Raw genomic sequence first — 19,937 nt, forward strand, 5'->3', positions numbered from 1 at the left:
GTGTGTGTGTGTGTGTGCGCGTTCATGCACGCATGTACATGCTTAATACAAAATATTGCAATAAATTTACAAGAAAAAAACTCGATCAGCTTCAGTTCTTACTCATTCTCACAACAGACATACACACACACACTGAGTGTATATTTTAATATTGTATATATCCTTTAAAAAAAATAATAATAATAACAAAGACAGTAAGTGAGAGAAGTAATTTTTAAAGCAGGTTATTTTAGTAGTTACAAACAGAAAAAAAATGATTTCAACATTAATTCATTCATGAAGTTCTATATTTCTTAATATTTTAATTGAATGCATTTGACAAATGGAACTTGTCACATCACAACATTGAGTATTTTTCTCTAAGAGGAAAATGATTATGATTTTGTGTATTCTAAGTGCTTCACTTTAATTCCAATGGATGTATAAGACACAGAAAACAGTTGATATGTTGTTATGCAAGGACTTCTTTGATTTTGTTGTCTATAACTGTTACATCAAAACTGTTTGAAAATGAAACTTTGAAATCTTCAATAACTTTAAACTTGCACACAAATCAGTCAAACATATATGGAAAGTTTTCATTTGAAATTCTTGATAATAAATTCATTTTCTCATTTTCACATTTACTTTCCAAACTCATTTCAAACTACATTTGTTTAATATTTTGATTTTATAACTGGATTGTCGGCACACGTCTCGCATTTTCTTTAACAAATAAGACACCATTTCACTTGTTGTTTGATTATGTCTTCTAAGTCGCTTAGTATTTTGAATAGATGATTTTTTCTCTTCTTTTAGACATGAAATTGTTTTTTTGGCCTTCAAGATCTTTCTTCTCAACATCTTTGTCTTTTCAGATTTCAACCTCTTTCGAGGTTCTCGACAGCCAATGCGGTCAATTTCTTTTAGAAGACACCTGATTCGTGTCAGCTTGTAGGCTTGGCATTCCAACCGGGCTAATAAATTGATTTTTTGTCGTATCCCTCGGTTAAGACAATTTGTCAACATCTTCATGCTGTGCTCTGTTCTTGATCTTTTCAAGGAAAAAAATTCTGCAATATCAACAACTCTATGTTAATTTATTAAAAACCATTTGCATAATTTGATTTTATATTACTATATATATATATATACTAGTATTATGTATATACTAATATTATTTTATATTACTATGTATATACTAGTATTATTTCAATTATACAGTTGTAGATATTCTAACATACTTTCTATTTAAGCTCCAAATTACAAAATAAAAATAGCTGGTATTTCTTTTAAAGAGTTAAGTTCACCCTTTTTGATACCATATTTCTGTTAAAATATACTTCCCTCATTTCAATTAATTTTTAAAATTTTAAAAAATTTAGAAAAATAAGTTTGTCATTATTAAGCTGGTGTTTGAACCATAAATTGGCAGAACTCTGCTAATCCCTTGTAACTTTTTTAGTTTTTGGAATTTTCAAAAAACTTTTGTGAATTGGTGTTCTATACACAGGACTTCATTCATACGATATATGATATATGAAAGAAGAAATTTTTTTTCCTTTTTTTAAAACTCTCCCCATCCCCTAAATCCTAACATTTTCTCTCTTTTCTGAATTTTTTTTATAAAATCAGTATTCAAAATGCAGACGGTCTGATTATTTTTGTTTAAATTCCATCAGTGGACCTCCCTTGGATGCATCATCATTCCATTATAAATGTGTTTAAGGAAAAACATTGAAACACATCAATACATGTCAAAGTGGCAAAGAAATGAGAACGGTGTCAGGTGGTCATGGGATGTGCTAAAAGCAACAGCTAAGTTGCCTTGAATCACACATACACACAAAAAATTTTTTTGCATAATTGTATGAACACCCGAACGCAGAACACAAATTCACAAAACTTTCTGAAAATTCCAAAATATAAAAAATGTTATGAGGGGTTATATGGAGACCTTAAACTAGAATTCCACCTATAAATTAATTTGAAATTTTGAAGAAAGGTTTTAATTTAAATTACTTTAAAACAAGAAGTTTGTATCACAGATGCAGGGAAGGTCTCCAACAAGTTTGGTATCAAAAGGTTTTAAAGTTAATTTAATTAGATTCTTCTTCTATTTAGAATAGTATAGATGAATTGATTTTGTTCATATGTTTCCTATATTTAACCCTTGAAAGCTTTTGACAAAATTAGCCATCCTTCTACAATTGTGATGTAAACCAATGGTTTTAAACTTTTTGTAGCTCAGCGCACCTTTCCCAAAATGGTGTCTTACAAATGCTCTTTCACCCAGCCTTGCAACAAGATTATTTTTTGAAGGTATTTCTAAATTTTTGGGGGAAATTACCAAAGAAGGTGAGATCTTATACAACAAACTATATTGGACCTTGGCATATCCTCAATCATGTTTCTGCACATAGATAACGCAATATCCTGTTCATATTTTAATCTCAACAAAGACATTGAAAATGTAGCTAAAATGTAAATATTATACCTGGTTTGAATGTTTGATTTTTATGAAGAATCATGACTCCTAAGCATTTAGCTCCCCCTTGACATTTGCTGCTTTGATGTGAACTTAAAATGCTCCCAAGGTACAACTGCCCAGGTTAAGAACCAACAATATAAGCCGTAGATCACATGCAATTCAATAGAGTCTTAATCATTAATACTTTATAGACTATCACTAAACAAACTTTGCAATTGTTTTAACTTGGAAAACAAGCACCAGTAATAAAACAAAGAGAAGAGTATTGCCTATTTTTACCAAGAGAGGAACTACAGATAAACTTTAATCTTCTAACATTATTTACATTCGATGGATATTTGTCCTCATCTTGTTTGTTGTTAACACAACGTTTCGGCTGATATACCCTTCAGCCTTCTTCAGGTGTCTTGGGGAAATTTCAAACCTGGGTTCTCAGGTTCTCATTCCTAAAGTATTTTTTATGTTGTTGTTGTTATTATTATTGTTATTGTTATTGTTGTTCAGGTCACTGCTTGGAATTGAACTCGGAATCTTGGGGTTAGTAGCCCGTGCTCTTAACCCCAAGATTCCAAGTTCAATTCAAAGCAGTGACCTGAACACCACCAACAACAATAATAATAATAACAACAACAACAACATAAAAAAGTACCATAGGAATGAGAACCCAGGTTCAAAATTTCCCCCAAGACACCTGAAGAAGGCTGGAGGGTATATCAGCCAAAACATTGTATTAACAACAAACAAGATGAGGTCAAATATCCGTCGAATGTAAATAATGCAAATAATGTACATAATTCTTCATCTCTTAAATAGAGAACTGTTTAATCTTCTTGTTGAAAACCACAATATCTTAATTATAACTTAATATCTTATTCAAAACTTAATTATAAATTCTAAAAAAAAAATGTATAATATCCAAGATGGTACTTCAAAATATTAACAAAGAATATTAATGAAACAATTCATGCAAAAACATAAAATAACAATTCAGAAAATTATGAATGAGAGCACACGCACACACGCACATACACACAGACACACACACAGTCTCTAATAGGTGAAAAACAACAATAATTCTGATGGACTAAGTTAAAAGAATAGGGCAAAATATGCAACAAAATAGATGACCTTGGTAGAATTTGAGCTCTGAACATAAATATGATGATAATGATAGTTTCTTCAAACTTTGATTTTGTTACATATATTCAAATTTACATTTCTAAGTTCAAATCCTACCAAAGTCATCTTTCCCTTTCATCCCTCTGGAGTTGATAAAGTACCAGTCAAGTACTGGGATCAAATGTATTAATAACTCCTTTCCCCTCAAAACTGCTTTCCTCATGCTTAAATAAGAAACTATCAGTTTTGTATCTTTATTCATTTAGATGCCCAACAAAAAAGAGTCCTAATATACTATCAAGCCACTGCTGGTATTTGAAAAGTCAAATGCAGTATACAAGCTACAGTGGAAAACCTTATCTGAGGCCACACCTTGTAAGAGTAAAAGGACATGATGCAATCTATGTACAGAAGAAAAAATCATATCCAAGGCCACTGAGAGAAGCAGTGGGCTCCAAAACTAGCCCAGGAGTAGGACGTCTAATGAGAATCTAGTGTTCAAGCTCCTGGAAGCTTTGGACTTTTGGCAATTTGTAGCACTATCTTAAGCTTAGTACCACTAAATTATGGCTTAAAGTGCTGGTGAGGATTATCCTGGAGCTTATGGTCTGAAATAAAATATGGAAAATAAAGCACATTCACAGATTTACACATGTTTTCTTGCACCTTCCTTATTAACGCATATGATTTAATGAAATTTTATACAGATATAGGCACAGGCATGGCTGTGTGGTAAGAAGCTTCCTTCCCAACCACATGGTTCTGGGTTCAGTCCCACTGCATGGCACCTTGAGCAACCAAAGCCTTGTGAATGGATTTGGTAGACAGAAACTGAAAGAGAATAACATTGTCCACAACATATCACTTCGAATTTCCAAATGATCAACTAACAAAACTATAATTTCCTAGAACTTCATAATCACTTGAGCAATCAAAAACATTTTGTCATTGTCATCTTCATTATCATTATTCTTTATTTTTATGGGTTTATGAGCTATATAAGTATTTGAATTATCATCAACAATTGATGAATTGAAGCAAATACCAATGTTGGATTAACCATTAAGCAAAATAAGTGCATGCTTTGGGCAAGGGACAGGGGCCACCACAGAAATGGTAATTGTTTTACAGCACCAAAAAAATCACTTTAAACTTGCTAAAATAATATTCAAAGTGATATATATGATTGGAAATATAATTTCAAAGTGTTCATGGTATCATAGTGAGGATCTGACCAAAGACTTCGCAATTAGTAAAAAAAGGAGAAAACTTTTCAAATACAAATAAAGTAGAAGTATACAAAAACAAAAAACAAAAGGGATCAGAGGGGTGATGCATACCCTGCACTTACAATGCTTTGCATTGCTTACCCAAGATAATGAAAAGGTACTCCTCAAGTAAGTTATCCATTGAATTAGATTTATTTAATCTTCATTAGAAGGGGACTAAGGGCTCTTTGCACTTTTAAAATCATCGAGCTGATGCAGTTAATATTAAGTGTGAAAATGCCTACAATTTGAAACTTGAGATAATTGAGAAGGGTTCACAGATTTAGGAAAGAAACATTGGGAAAAGGCATAGTATAGGTGATGAATGGTAAGTGAATAAAATAGTTTGGGTATGGGGTGAGGGATACAGCTTACAATTCAAAGGTGCACATCAAGAACTATTGTATGAGCAGTAACTACAGTTTAGGGTTTATGAGACATTACTTTCAAAATATTTGGAAAATAGCCTTGAGTGAATGTTATTTTATAGACTCCAAAAAGATGAAAGGCAAAGTTGACCTTGACAGAATTTGAACTCAGAAAATAAAGACAGATGAAATACCACTAAACATTTTGCCTGATGTGCTAACGATTTTACCAGCTCGCCAAGGTAAAGGGTAAAGAACCCCTTCAGCCATGAATGACCATGAGATTGCACCTAGAACGTTCCTTTCCTAGGAACAAGTCCATACAAGGTTGTTTATGGAAGCCCAGCAGTTGCTCATGCATACCAACCTCTCCTCTCGATGCTACCAATGTTATCCAAGAGAAAGGCAAAGGCTGATACAACTTGACATCAGTGACGTCATAACTCATTTCTACAGCTGAGTGAACTGGAGCAACAAGAAATAAAGTGTCTTGCTCAAGAACACAACACACATCCCAGTCCAGGAATCGAACTCACTACCTCATGATTGTGAGCCTGATATTCTAACCACTGAACCATGTGCCTTCACAACTCACCACTGTGTAGGTAAAAGAAATATTTAAAATGTACATTTTGTACACCTTCTTTACTCTTTGATTTAAACAAAACCTACCAAAAATAATAAAACAAAGAAGGAATTGTCTCACTTATGATAGCTGACCAGCAGGGGTAAACCCCATGTATTGATTTTTAGTATGGTATAAAAGGTGACATTGGTGTGGTAGGTAAAATACTGGCCTAAGGCTGAAGATTTATAAATACAAATTGTGACTTGAACTTATTTAGTCATGTTATTAGAGCAGGTATGAAGTAAATAACAAAAGGGTTTGATGGTGGAATACCAGATTAACAAGACGACAAACTGACAAATGGTTTGATGGCATATTGTGCTGCAGTCAAGTCATCATTTTGTACGACAATGTAAATAAGTTTGTTGCTTTAAGCTTATTCCATTTTAAAAGTCTCATCTCAAATAAAATTTCCACTATTATACAAGAGTAGGAGCACTCCGTCGGTTACGGCGATGAGGGTTCCAGTTGATATGATCAACGGAACAGCTTGCTCGTGAAATTAACGTGCAAGTGACTGAGCAATCCACAGACGTGCGTACCCCTAACGTAGTTCTCAGGGAGATTCAGCATGACACAGAGTGTGACAAGGCCAGCCCTTTGAAATACAGGTACAACTCATTTTTGCCAGCTGAGTGGACTGGAGCAATGTGAAATAAAGTGTCTTGCTCAAGGACACAACGCGTCGCCGGGAATTGAGCTCATGACCTTACAATTGTGAGCCAAATGCCCTAACCACTAAGCCACGTGCCTTCACCATACAAGAGTAGAGCATATGTAAATGGTCATAACAAAAACGCAGCTGCAGCTATTACTACAACACTCACACAGCATTTAACTAATGTAATACATATTCAGACATTGTTTTTGATATCATAAAAAGGAGTGTCAGTTTTAAGGATTGATAGCATGATCATAGGAAACAAAATATTAGAGAGAGAGGGAGGATAAAGAGAGGTAGATAATGTGTGTGTGTGTGCAGATGTATTATGTGTGTGGGAGAGAAATTGCAAACAATTTCAACTAATACAGCAATTAGCTAACATATAATTTCCCAATACTGAAATTTGGGATTATGACTAAAATTTGCGTGTGGCTGGCTGCAAGGAAGAAAATGTAGTAAATAAACATTCTTCCCAGCCAAAGAATTCAACACCTACTTATTTGCCTCAAAACTCAATGTGAGCTGATGAAGCCACAAAGACAATATAGTACAACCTTAAAGCAAATGTAATTATGCAATTAAAAGCTCAAACAAAATCTAATAAAATGACTAGAAAAATAACAACTTTTTCTTGAATTCTTTAAATACAAAATTGGTGGCAGCATGTAAAATGGAGGATAACAGAATCAACATTGACATTGTAGGGTTAAATGAATGTCAAATCTACTGCTGCTGGTAAGAACTATAATGGTTGTTGTGTTTTAACAGTTTAAAACATGTTTGTGTGCCATATGAAACACATGGGATTAGTTATTCAAAATATAGACAGCAATATAAAAATAGATAAAATACAAAAGTCAAAAAGAGAAATCACGCTTCAAAATTCTTTCCCTTTCCTCTCACTGATGAAAATCTGTTCCCCCAAAACACACACTGTTAGGCTGCTGTTAAGAGATAGAGTTAAGGCTACTGCTAGTTGTTTGTTCCTTCTTGAGTCACGCCAGGCTCATAAGGGCCGGTTTCCCGGTTTCCTTGGTGTATAGGTTCCCCACCTGGACGGGACGCCGGTCTGTCGCAGGTGAGCTGCAAGATGCAGGAGGAAAGAGTGAGAGAAAGTTGTGGCGAAAGAGTCAGCAGAAGTTCGCCATTACCTTCTACTGGATCTGCATGGAGCTTAGATGTTTCGCTTATAAACAAACATCCCCCGGTCTGAGATTCGAACCTGTGATCCCTCGACCGTGAGTCCGCTGCTCCAACCACTAGGCCATGCACCTCCACTTACTGCTAGTTAGATACAGATGAACAAGAAGTGTAAAAGTGTATTGCCCTGTAGTACTCCCACTGCAGTATTGCACCACTGATTCTGTTTTCTTACACATCATGATTGCATCCATTGTTTCTTGCCATATCCCATAGGTCCTCCCTATTTCAGCCATCTTTTCTTGATGCACTGAATCAAAGACCTTCAAGAAGCCCACAAACTGCCTCTAAGTTCCTTGCCCTCACTCCATTGATGATTATTCTTACAGTCAATATCTGCCCAAAAGTCAATCTCTTCTTTCTGAATCTGCTCTGGTTTGATTTCAGGTTGGATTCAATGACACATTACACTGTAGATATTAGCAGCAATAGCTGTGTGATACCACTATAGTTGGTAGTCAGTGATAGGTCCCCTTACTTCAGAAACAGGAGAATGCATCCTTCTGTCCAGATCTGGCTTGCACATTGGTTGTACATATGAATGCAGAATTGCAGGAGATTATCAATAAAGTTTCTTGTCTTCCAAACTTCAGTGGTGATCTCCTCCAGACCAGCACCTTTCTTGTTTTGCATACATCTATTTATCTTTCCTGTAATATTGGCTTTTCTCAACAAAAAGCTAGAAGCAGGAGGCAGCCAGCCAGGAAGATCACTGTTGGTAACTATGCAAACAACCCTGCACTATTTACTGACAAGGTAACTGATACTGAAAAACTGCTGCATGCACTAGAAGAGCCAGCTTTCAGGATCAATCTTTATGTGAATGCTGGGAAGACTGAATATTCATATGCTTTAACCAGAATGGTCAGATCCACTCAGTGAGTGGTACATCTCTGAAGAAAGTCAAGTCTGTCACTTATCCCAGGATTGATATTTCATTCACCAAAAAAGATATATCAATTTACACTGCAAAAGCATAGAATGCATGAAACAAATTAAGAATAATTTGGAAGTCTACACTGCCTGGCTGGATAAAAAGGGAATTTTTCCAAACCATAGTAGAACCAGTTTTTCTCTTTGGCTCATCAGCATGGACTCTGATAAAAAAAGATGGAAAATAAGCTTGATGGGGCCTATGCACATGTGTTGGTTGCTGTTCACAACAAATCATGGAAACAATATCCAATGAAAGAAGTGCTTTATGGAAATATCCCCAACATATCAATCATTTAAAAGTGAAGGACAAGATATGCTGGTCATTACTATCAAAGCAAAAATGAATTCTGTGAACTTGAGCCATGAGAATTTTCATGTTGAATGATCCAGAATGACACATTAATCAACTCTCTCATGATACTGAGTTACAAACAGAAGCCTTCAAAAATGTCATGAAAGACAAAAATACTTGGAGGGAAGAGTGATTTTAGTCTGGGCAACCTGCTGCCTGAAATGAATGAATGAGTCACTAACTGACTGACCGACAGACAGACAAATAAATATATTAGAGCTAGTCAGGTAGAGTTAAAGTTAGAGATAGTTAGATGGAGTTAATGTTAGAGCTAGTCAGGGTAAATCAGATAGAGTTAATGTTAAAGCTAATCAGATTTCAAGCATTGATAGAATAAGTACTAGGCTTACAAAGAATAAGTCCTGGGGTTGATTTGCTCGACTAAAGGTGGTGCTCCAGCATGGCCACAGTCAAATGACTGAAACAAGTAAAAGAGTAAAGAGTATCTTAAATAACAGAGTGCCAGCTATACTCTCAAAAGTCAAATCCATATCACTCTATGTAGGTATCGTAGTTGATATAACTTCCCATAGAGTATTGTCAAGTGATTAAATGCCGTGTAATAACAAGCTCATTTTCTACTGTGGGGAAAGCAACTTTGAACAACCCTCTGTTTTATCCAGAGATTGCAAGATATTGCAAGAGGCAGCTAAGTTTCTTTCTCTGATGTTTAACATAGTTTAGCCTATGCAAGTGAATATGGGATAAACAAAATAGGAATTTTGAAAGAAGTGTATATAAAACTGGTTTTTAAACATTGAATAGCTCTAGGGGTCCACTGGAATAAAATAGCAATCAAAGGGGCCTGAAAAATGGTTGAGAACAACTAGACTAGATACATGCACAAGCTTCATGGGAATTTGTTTGAGGACAGAAAATAATAAGTTGCACAGAAGCAAGAATGGCAAATTTTTTGGATATTTGGTGATAAGTAAATTTGGGAATAACTAATTATGTTGATTAAAATATTTATTAACATAAAAGAGGGGAGGTGAGAGAGTTGCAGACAGTGCTAGCAATGATAGAAGATACAAACGATAAAGACAACCAAATAGTAAGTCATGTTGGATCTGGTTGGGTTTGTTTAAATGATAATAGTAGAAAGAAACAGATAGGTAGAAAGAAAGAGAGAAAGAGAGAGAGAGAGAGAGAGAGAGGAGAGAGAGAGAGAGAGAGAGGAGTTTGTTTGAACAGATAGAAACAAGAGAAGGTGTTTTGTTTGAACAGGGTCAGCAATTAGAGACAAATTGAGGAATGTGCAAATAAGATACAACTTATCTTCCAATGTTAAAATATGGGTTTAGACGCAGAAGAGATAAAAGCAAAAAGAATGAAGAAAAAAGTCATCATCATCATCATCATCATCATCATATTTTAGCATTCATTTTCATGCTGGAATAGGTTGAATGGTCTGGCAGGATCTGGCAAAGCTGTGGGGTTGTGCTGAGCTCCTGTGTCAGCTTTGGCATGTTTTCTATGGTTGGATGTCCTTCCTAACGCTAACCATCTTACTGTATGTAGTGGATGCGTTCTTTTTCTTTTTGTGCCACTGGCACTAGTGAAGTTGTCAAGTAAGTTGCAAGAAAAATGACTGGGAAAGGGGAAAAACCCTCATGATTGAGAAGGGGGGAGTTTTAGGGAGAGGTAGATGGTTTTATGCCAGTTGCTAAGAGATTGAAGTGATAGGTGGACAAACACAGGTGTCTTGCTATAGAACAGTGGTTCTCAACAATTTTCTATTTATGGACCCATTTGATCCTTATCTTACTCCAGTGGACCCTCATAGCCACTCAGTGTTTAAAAAATCCTATTGTTTTTACCCTTAAATATTATTAGGAATTGTCTTTTAAAAAATATTTTATGCATTGTAGAAGCAGAACCAATTTATTGCACATAGATTTAAATAAAAAATTTTATATGGACCCCAGTTGAGAACCACTGTTATGGTTACCCCACATTATAACGTATATAAAGAGAAAAAGGAAGAAGGAAACTGAAAAAAAATGAATAAATGATGAAGAGATTAAGAGAAAGACAGAAAACAGATAAAAGAAGAAATGAAGAAGAGAAGAAGAAATCCGAAGAACAAAGAGGAATAAAGAACAAAAGAAAACAAAAACAAAACGAAAAATAACAATTAATGAAGAAGAAAGAGAAGGAGAAGAATTATGACTACAAAAAAGGGGAAAGAAAAATAAGATGCTAATACCAATAATGATAATGGTGATGATGATGGAGCTTTCAACACTGCTTTATCAAAAGGATCAAACAGCTAACAGACTAAGGAGAAAGTCAAAGACTCACAACATTTCTTTTCTGCCTTATATATATATATATATATATATATATATATAAGGCAGAAAAAAATTTCTGAGATGTGTGGTTTTTGTTAAGTGAGGTTTTGATGTTTGTGTTTCCAGCTTAGATATCTCTAAGTACATTTTGGTGCTGTTATCTTTCAAAATGTTATGTTTATTACTTTGACTACAATCTCAGCTTTCAAGATTTAACCATCCAGTATGTTTGCTGTATTTATTTCCTTAATATAGGTCTCTACATTTTGTAAGCAAGTTCACAGTTATATACATAGAATATATATTAAGCAATATATCTCACTATATTCAGTTTTCATGTTCTATTCTGGACTGGAAAAACTGCTTGTCTACACAACAAATTGCCTATGGGGAAAGCTTGAACCTACGAGAAAACATCTATGTGTTCTCTCAATTTGACTTTGATATCTTAAGAATGGATGAATATAGTACATAATTCACTGGATAATATACTAAAGGTGGAAGCTGTTACAGTTAGAAAGTCGTGGGACAATAAAGATTTATCGCAGAGACCTGTATCAAGAAAATAAATACAGCAAACACACTGGATGGTTAAATCTTGAAAGCTGCGAAAGATAACAGCATCAAAATGTACTTAGAGATATCTAAACTGGAAACACAAACATCAAAACCTCACTTACTGAAAACCACACATCTCAAAAATCTTCTCACCTCTGAAGACCTTCTATGAATTTAGATAACAAATCTAAACACAGCCACTTGACACATAAAATGCATATCAAGAAAAATAACCAATATGTACACATAAACATAGAATTATAACCAACCTGCAATACAGCATTAATGGTCTAAAAATCACTTTTATGTAACTATCATTATCTCTTACAGATATCATCTAGCACCATAGAAGAAAGAGGATGGCGTTGGACAAAACTCCAAGACATATTCAGATTTGTCCTCAGTTTGAATTGTACTAGAGTCAACTACCACCACCATCGTCATTTATCATCATAATCTATTGTTTTCTGTTTCCAACAGTACAACCACTTCTGCCACCACCGTCACCACCATCACTATCATCACTACCGACACTCCCGCCACCATCATCACTACCCCCATCACCATCTTCATCTATTATGCTTTCTATTTCCAACAGTTTTATCAGACTTTCTAACTGCACTGCTTGGTGCACCTCCATACACCTGAGGGGTTGTGCACAGCATTTGCCTTTTGGGGAAGGTTAGGACTGTAGGACTGTGTTTATTATGCTACGTTAGTTTTTGCCTATTTGTTAAGCTTTATTTTACTGTCCCTGGTGTTATTTTAGTGCAGGCTACGTGCAAAACTAGATATGTTATTTTGTCAGGTTCGATGGTTCTTTGTGTTTTATGTGTTGCTGTATGACTGCCAGTGGTATGTGCTTCAGTGTTAGGCAGTGATTGTATTGTATAGAGCTGTGTGGGTTATGTTGCATGACTGGCTGTCAATTGTGTAGAATCTGAATTGTGTGAGTTGTTGGTTTTATATTGCATTGGATATTGATTTACTTAAGAGTGTATGTCTTGTCATTTTATTTTACTGGGTAATTATTGTGCATCATATGTGTCGTGCTATATTGTTTGCAAGGCAGGCAATACATATTAAGCAAACTAAGTCATGATTTGGTGCACTAAAATCAGGAGGTGTCCCGAAAATACTTACACAAAATATTTTAATCCAATTCAAACATGGAAAGTTATTAGCGGAGAGAGCAAGCAAGGTCACGGTCTATCACTTGATTTTCATCTTTTGCTTCTTGTTTCACACATTAGATTGTGGCAATGCTGGGGCATCACCTTGAAGGGATTTTAGTCGAATGAATTGACCCCAGTGCTAATTTTTTTTAAAGCCTGGTACTTATTCTCTTGCTCAAGTAACTTTTACTTTAGCCTTGAGCTGACCAATTCCTCATCAGTCAATTTGGTAAATAAAAACTGTATAGAAGCTTGTTGCATGTGTGTGTGTGTGTGTGTGTGTGTGTGTGTGTGGTGTGTGTGTGTGTCTATGTGTGTGTATGTGTGTACTGGGGATGATTTGCTTTAAGTTTCAGTCCGACTGAAACAAAAGATAAACAACAATGTTTTATGAACATTGCACATCAAGTCCTCCTTGGACATTACGTTGAATTCCATAACGCAACTTTACAGAAAAATAATTTCTGGAAAGACTTCCGTCCGTACCCCCCCCCTACCATTTTCTCCCAAAATTGTTTCTCTTTGTAATTTTTTTTTTTTGCCAGAAATCCCCGTTTTTGGATACGGATGTTCCGGAAAATTGTCAAAAATCGGCATTTTGAAATTCCACCCCCCTCTCCCCCTACTTCTTCAATTTTGACTTTTTTTTCCCCCAACACTAACCTTAAAACCGTAAGTACAGAAATGTTTTGACATTTTTCTCCGAATCATGATGTCCATATTTTTCCGCATATTTATAAAATTAAATTAATTTAACAATTAAGGAAAAAAAAACGAAAGACTAAAATTTAGGGTTAGGGTGAGGGTTAGGGTTAGGGTTAGGATTAGTGACAGGATGTTGTCTCAGTTTTAGACGCAGCAAATGATTTTAGCTCACTCGAGGCGATTCATTGGTTAAAATTCGAAAAATTAAACTACGTTAAACAAACAAATTACAATTTTCTCAAGAAAGCCAAGAGAAAAAATGTTTTATTTTGACACATTCTACCAGTATACGAAGTTTTAAAGTGTTTAGTTAACTAGAAATTGTGTTGACATGTGCCGTTCAAAAGGAAAAGATCCTATATATATATATATATATATATATAATAATAAATATTAGGGAATAAATCCAAATTTACAGGGAAAAAATCAGATTTAGGATTAAATCGATTTTATAGTAAAATATTATAAAATATTATTCGAGACAAAACCACTATTTTGCAAAACAAACAAGGAAAGACTTAATCAATACATAAAATTTTAATAAATAGTCAAAAAAACCGCCACTACAATCGTTTCTTGTCTTGATCGACAATCTTCAGGTGGACTTCCAATAATTCAGTGTCAAATTAATAATTTGACACTGAATTATTGGAAGTCCACCTGAAGATTGTCGATCAAGACAAGAAACGATTGTAGTGGCGGTTTTTTTTACTATTTATTAAAATTTTATGTATTGATTAAGTCTTTCCTTGTTTGTTTTGCAAAATAGTGGTTTTGTCTCGAATAATATTTTATATATATATATATATATATATATATATATATATATATATATATATACATACACACATGTATGTATGAATGTATGTATGTATGTATGTATGTATGTATAGTGATGCAAAACAGGAAAATAGAACTCAAAATATGAGTATGTGTATATTTTTTATCAATATTTAGCAGAAGCAACAAAAGCCGAGAGTTTAGTACGGTCCTTGAGTCAATCTGTTGCTTCAGCTAAATATTAATAAAATGTGTGTGTGTGTGTGTGTGTCCGGCCATTTAAGTCTGACACGCTTTATAGGTGAGAAACGAATTGTCACTCTCTGACCAACCATAACAGACAACCGTGCAATCTTCATTCTCGAAGCCATTTCGGCGGAGGTAAAGAATACGTACACCACCCGTTTTCGATGTAACAAAAACCCTAACCCATAAACACCAGGTGTACATATTCTCTATTTTCGCTGCCATTTCATTTGATTTACAATGCCAATGAATAAACGTTAAGACTTTCGTCTCTAGAAATCTGAAGACATGCGTCTGTGTCGGCAATCAATAAACGGTGTCTTTCTAAACCGAAAGATATCCTATTTCGTTTTCATGAGCTGGAGAGATTGTGTAAAGTCAACTGAATCAATCCCAGTGCCTTAGTTGTACCTATTTACATAGTGTGAACAAGACTGGAACTTGGAAATGTGATACGGAAGTTTGCAATGATAACCAGAGCGTCTGACAAAATGACGTGCAGTATTAAGTTACTACCTATTTATGATGTAAGTGTTCAAATCTCATCGAGGTCGACTTTACAAATGTCAATAAAGCAAAACCAGTCGAGTGCTGAAATTGATTTATACTCTACAAGGCATCCTAGATGTGAATGGAATTATAATAGGAGACAAGAAACAGACCGAACCAGAGAAAGTACAACATTCGTAACAGTACTTCACATGTAGATAATTTCTACTACTTTTGATTTTAATTAGAAACTGTATTAAAATCTACATTTACTTAAGCAAATGGCGAAAACAAAATTAAAAAAAAAAAAACTTACAGCGAGTATCGAAAGTTTGCGTGCCTTTAAAATTAGCTCAAAGTTCGGAAAGAGAAAAAAACGAACGCTTTGATGTCATAACGCTATTGTTACATAATAGCGTTTCTTTTGGCTTTACGTTCTCAATTCAAATTCCGCCGAGGTCGACTCTGCCTTTCATCCAATTTCTTTATTAGCCACAAGGGCCCAAACATAGAGGGGGACAATATAGCCTGATTGGGGTCAGACACACAATGATTATATGACTTTCAAAATTTTACAAAATATAATGAAATCGAATGAAATCGAATGAGATACAATAAGGAAAAAATACAAACATGAAATGAAGCAAAGAGATGGGTTACGCTCCGGCCTCACGAACCCCATTCTCCTACTGGAACCTTTGTATACAGACTTATGACATGTTGACGAGGAATCTTTCATTCCCAGCACCCTCACAACATGCAACCATCTTTCTTTGAACATTTTCTTTGACAGGCATCTTCTCTCCAGCTTCACCTTCCTTTTAAGGTGGAAGATAAAAAAATCTCACCAACCCAAGACCGGAGATGAGGTTGCCTGTCGCCAAACCTTTCATTCGCGACTTCCATACCACCTCTTTCACCATTGCTTCTACTGCAAGAAAACATTGCTTACCTTCTTTCGTGAGGAAATCGGACGTGTCAATTTTTATGATTGACTCAGACGACAGCTGTACTCTTCCCGAACCTGACAGCAGATGTTCTGCATAAACCCACACTTCAGACACTCCCAGACACTGAACAATAGCGTGCAGGACGGTTTCCCTATCCTGCCCGCATCTTGGACAGTCGGCAGTGCTAGTTCGACCGTGTCGTGCGAGCTTATCCCGAACGGGTAAGGCTTCTCGGTAACATTGCCAGGCCAGGGATTTTTGGAAATTATCCAAACACCTTGGCCCGAACGTCTTTCGGAACAGACTGTCTAACTGGTTATCTCCGAGACCTAGGGTCTCCCCTAGGGTATCGTCGTTCCCAGCCTCTACCAACCTGCTATAGAAAGATGTGGTGTTACCAAAACCGCTGGCATTACCCGAGCGATGGAACTGTAGGAGTGCTTTACGGCACTCCGTAAACCAAGTACCCAACCTCGATCTACGAAGGAACCAGCTTTCTTGTCCACTAAAACTAGTGAACCTGGGAAACATCCGTTTCGCGAGTGGTGACTACACCTGTTCACCATTCAGGAGTAGCTAGAGATGCCTCAGCCTCAGCGCATGTTTGCGCATCAACAGCCAAGACATCCCCAGTCCTCTATTCAACGACTTCCGGCAGCAGATAGAACGCCTCACAAGAGGAGTGGTGCCTTTCCACAAAAAGCGGAAGATCTGCCTCTCCAACTTGCTTAACCACGAACCGGGACAGGACACGACGGTTAGGCGGTAAATGATGACCGATGCGATAAACACATTGGCCACCTCTGCCCTCCCTTTCAAGGATAGCCACCTCCAAGACCAGGTCTTGACTATGCAGGTCACCTTGCTCGATACCTCTGTCCAGTTCTTTTCTACCTGGAGGTCTGGTCCAAACTAAACTCCTAGCAGCTTAACCGGGCCCTCCGTCCAACGTCCCACGACGCTATCCGAAGGTATCGACTTGCCCTTCCAGGTGCCGAGTTGCAAGCCGACTGACTTTTCCCGTTTATTCTTTGCCTTGGATCTGTTCGGTTTGAACGGCAGTTTTTTCTAGCGGTGTCATATGAAATTGTCACCCATAATTATGACCCTAGTATCGATCTATTGCATTTCAATCTGTTTTACAAACTGCTGTTCAAACCGAAAAGATCCGTGACATAATTTAGTATGGAATGCTGAGTAGATCTAATATGAAGTTGAAGGCGCTAACTTTTTATAACCGCAAGCCAAATTTTCCAGAACCATCGATCAAGTTATTTGGTGAGAAAACTCGCACACTCCTTTTGAAGTTTACCGCATCGACCATAACAAGTCAGCCAGTGATGATTGGTCGAGCTATATTCGCATAGGCATCGATGCCATTTTATAGCGACACATTGCTTTTTTATGATGATTCAGTAGGTCGAGGTTCTGAACTGTGAAAGTCAGAGTGATGGTTAAAAACTTAGCAGAAGCCTCGCTACAGTTCTATCGCTGTTATTAGTGTCTAGCTCCAGACCAGATTTGATCCCGCAAGCATATAGTCAAAAGTACTGATCTTTGATCAGTGGCGGCGCCAGTGTTTTTTGCCAACTTGAGTAAGATTCAGCTAGAAAACTACGAAGACAGGCAAAATTTATGTAATACTCACCATATCGATGTTGTTACACACTGCTGGTCACAATGCGCTTTCTCAAATTGCCGTAAGCTTTAGAATGATGCCCCTGCTGGTTAGGCGGACAGGCCAACATACCCGCTGAATGGGACACCAGCTCCCCGCAGGGGTTATCCATTTACTGCTGAGTGAACTGGAACAACGTGAAATGAAGTTTTTTTTTCCTCAAAAACACAAAGCACCGCCGGACTGAGAATAGAAACCACGATCTTGTGGTCATGAAGGCAAAATCTTAACCATTAGGCCCCGTGCTTTCACATAAGTAATTAAATATGTATGTAATAAACCAAATTCAGTCATAATTAACGAGCAAATTATATAAGTAAAAGTATGAGTTGTTTTTTTTAATAAATGTCTTCCATTACCGAGAAGAAACATTCTCAGCAGTCAATGTTGTCGGGACGGCCGAGTTCATCGACGAAAACCTCAGTAAGTCGGTAAGGGCCATTGCTAAGCAGCCTAAGGTAGCGAAATCCACTATCAGATGTAATCAAGAAAGGGTTGTTCATGTCGTTACATCAGATCGAAGTGCTTTCTAAACTAGAAATACATTCTCTGGTGTTTTCCAACGAGAAGAAATTCGTTCATGAAAAATAGCAGTTAAGAGACTGGACAATTTAAGTTCTATTGCCATGAATAGACCGAAAATATTAAAAATAAAAAACCCATCCATCGATTCACCGCGAAATACCGAAACTGGAGAATTGATGTTGTGTAAGTTATATTACTGCAATAGATGTTGCAATCTTTCTTGTCTCGTTCTTAAAATAATTACAAAATTATTGTAAATTCGCGATTATATCATATTCTTTTTACTTAGTCTAACTTTGCAACGATGTCTCATTCATGTCTAATTGTTGTAACTTTGCAATTTAACTGAGAAGAATTTGAATTTGGTTTATTACATAAAATTGTATGTAGGCGTCCCAGCTACACAGTTCCGAGCTCAGTTCTACAGCATAGCACATTGGGCAAGAGTCTTCTACCATAGATCCGAATTGACCAAAGACTTGTGAGTGGATTTGGTAGATGGAAATTGAAAGACGCCCGTTGTATGTGTGTGCGTGGTTCAAATGTAAAAAAGGAGAGACAGAGACAGGTGAAGGAACAAGGTGCATTAGTTTCACGCTCAGGAAAAAAGGAAGAGTCTAACGTTTCGAGCCTGCGTTCTTCTATAGAAAGGAGCGAGGAAAGAAAACAGAGAGAGAGAGAGAGAGAGAGAGAGAGAGAGAGAGAGAGAGAGAGACGTATGTGTGAGTGTGTGTGTGTGGTATGTGAGTGTGTGTCTGTTCTTGTTTGTCCCCCATCACTGCTTGACAACTAGTGAGTACTGGTTTTGATTGTTCGGAGGAACCTCTCAAGACGATGTCCGTCATAGCCACAGTCTCAATGATTAAAAGAAGTAAAAGATAAAAGATATCTCTTACATAAGCTTTGCTCGTCCTCATAGTTTTCTGGCGGAACCTTACCCACGTTGGTGCAAAATAGTAACATCGTCTGAGTTTGTAGCTTGAAGGCTTTTTAAAAATTTTATACGTAAGAATCCTATCGAATATGATATTGGTTTCAACTTTGGGTACAAAGCCAGCAAGTTTGGGAAAATGAGTAAATCGATTACATTGATCCTTACTCTCAACTGGTACTTGTTTTATCGATCTCGAAAAGATAAAAAGTAAAGTCGACCTCAGAACGTAAAGACGGACGAAATGCCTTTAAGCATTTTACCCGGCGTGCTAACGGTTCTGCCAGCTCGCTGCCCTCCTATCAAATATTATACTGATTTCAAATTTTGGCACACAAGACCAGCAAGTTTGTGGGAGGCGGGCAAGTTGATTACATCGATCCCAGTTCTCACCTGGTACTTATTTTATCGACCCAGTTAAGATGAAAGGCAAAGTCAACCTCGGCGGAATTTGAACTTAAAAAGTAAAGGCGGACGAAATGCCGCTAAAAATTCTGCCACCTCCCTATCGAATATCATATTAAATTATTAATTTAATAAGTTAGAACCGATACATAGGTAATTTACATTTTAGGTTAAACACAATCCCCTAATTTTGCGA

At 36.4% G+C, this 19,937-nt stretch overlaps 1 long non-coding RNA gene across 1 annotated transcript; it reads right to left on the reverse strand.

The window, feature by feature from the left end:
* Nucleotides 1-277: 277 nt before the first annotated feature.
* LOC118765990 lies at nt 278-15,656 on the reverse strand. The gene is made up of 2 exons (XR_005001904.1): nt 15,569-15,656; nt 278-1,052 (listed from the first exon to the last, which is right to left on the reverse strand). It is a non-coding gene; the product is annotated as an uncharacterized LOC118765990 (long non-coding RNA).
* Nucleotides 15,657-19,937: the final 4,281 nt, after the last annotated feature.

Source organism: Octopus sinensis, linkage group LG14 (assembly GCF_006345805.1).
Source record: "Octopus sinensis linkage group LG14, ASM634580v1, whole genome shotgun sequence".
NCBI classification, from domain to species: Eukaryota; Metazoa; Mollusca; class Cephalopoda; order Octopoda; family Octopodidae; genus Octopus; species Octopus sinensis.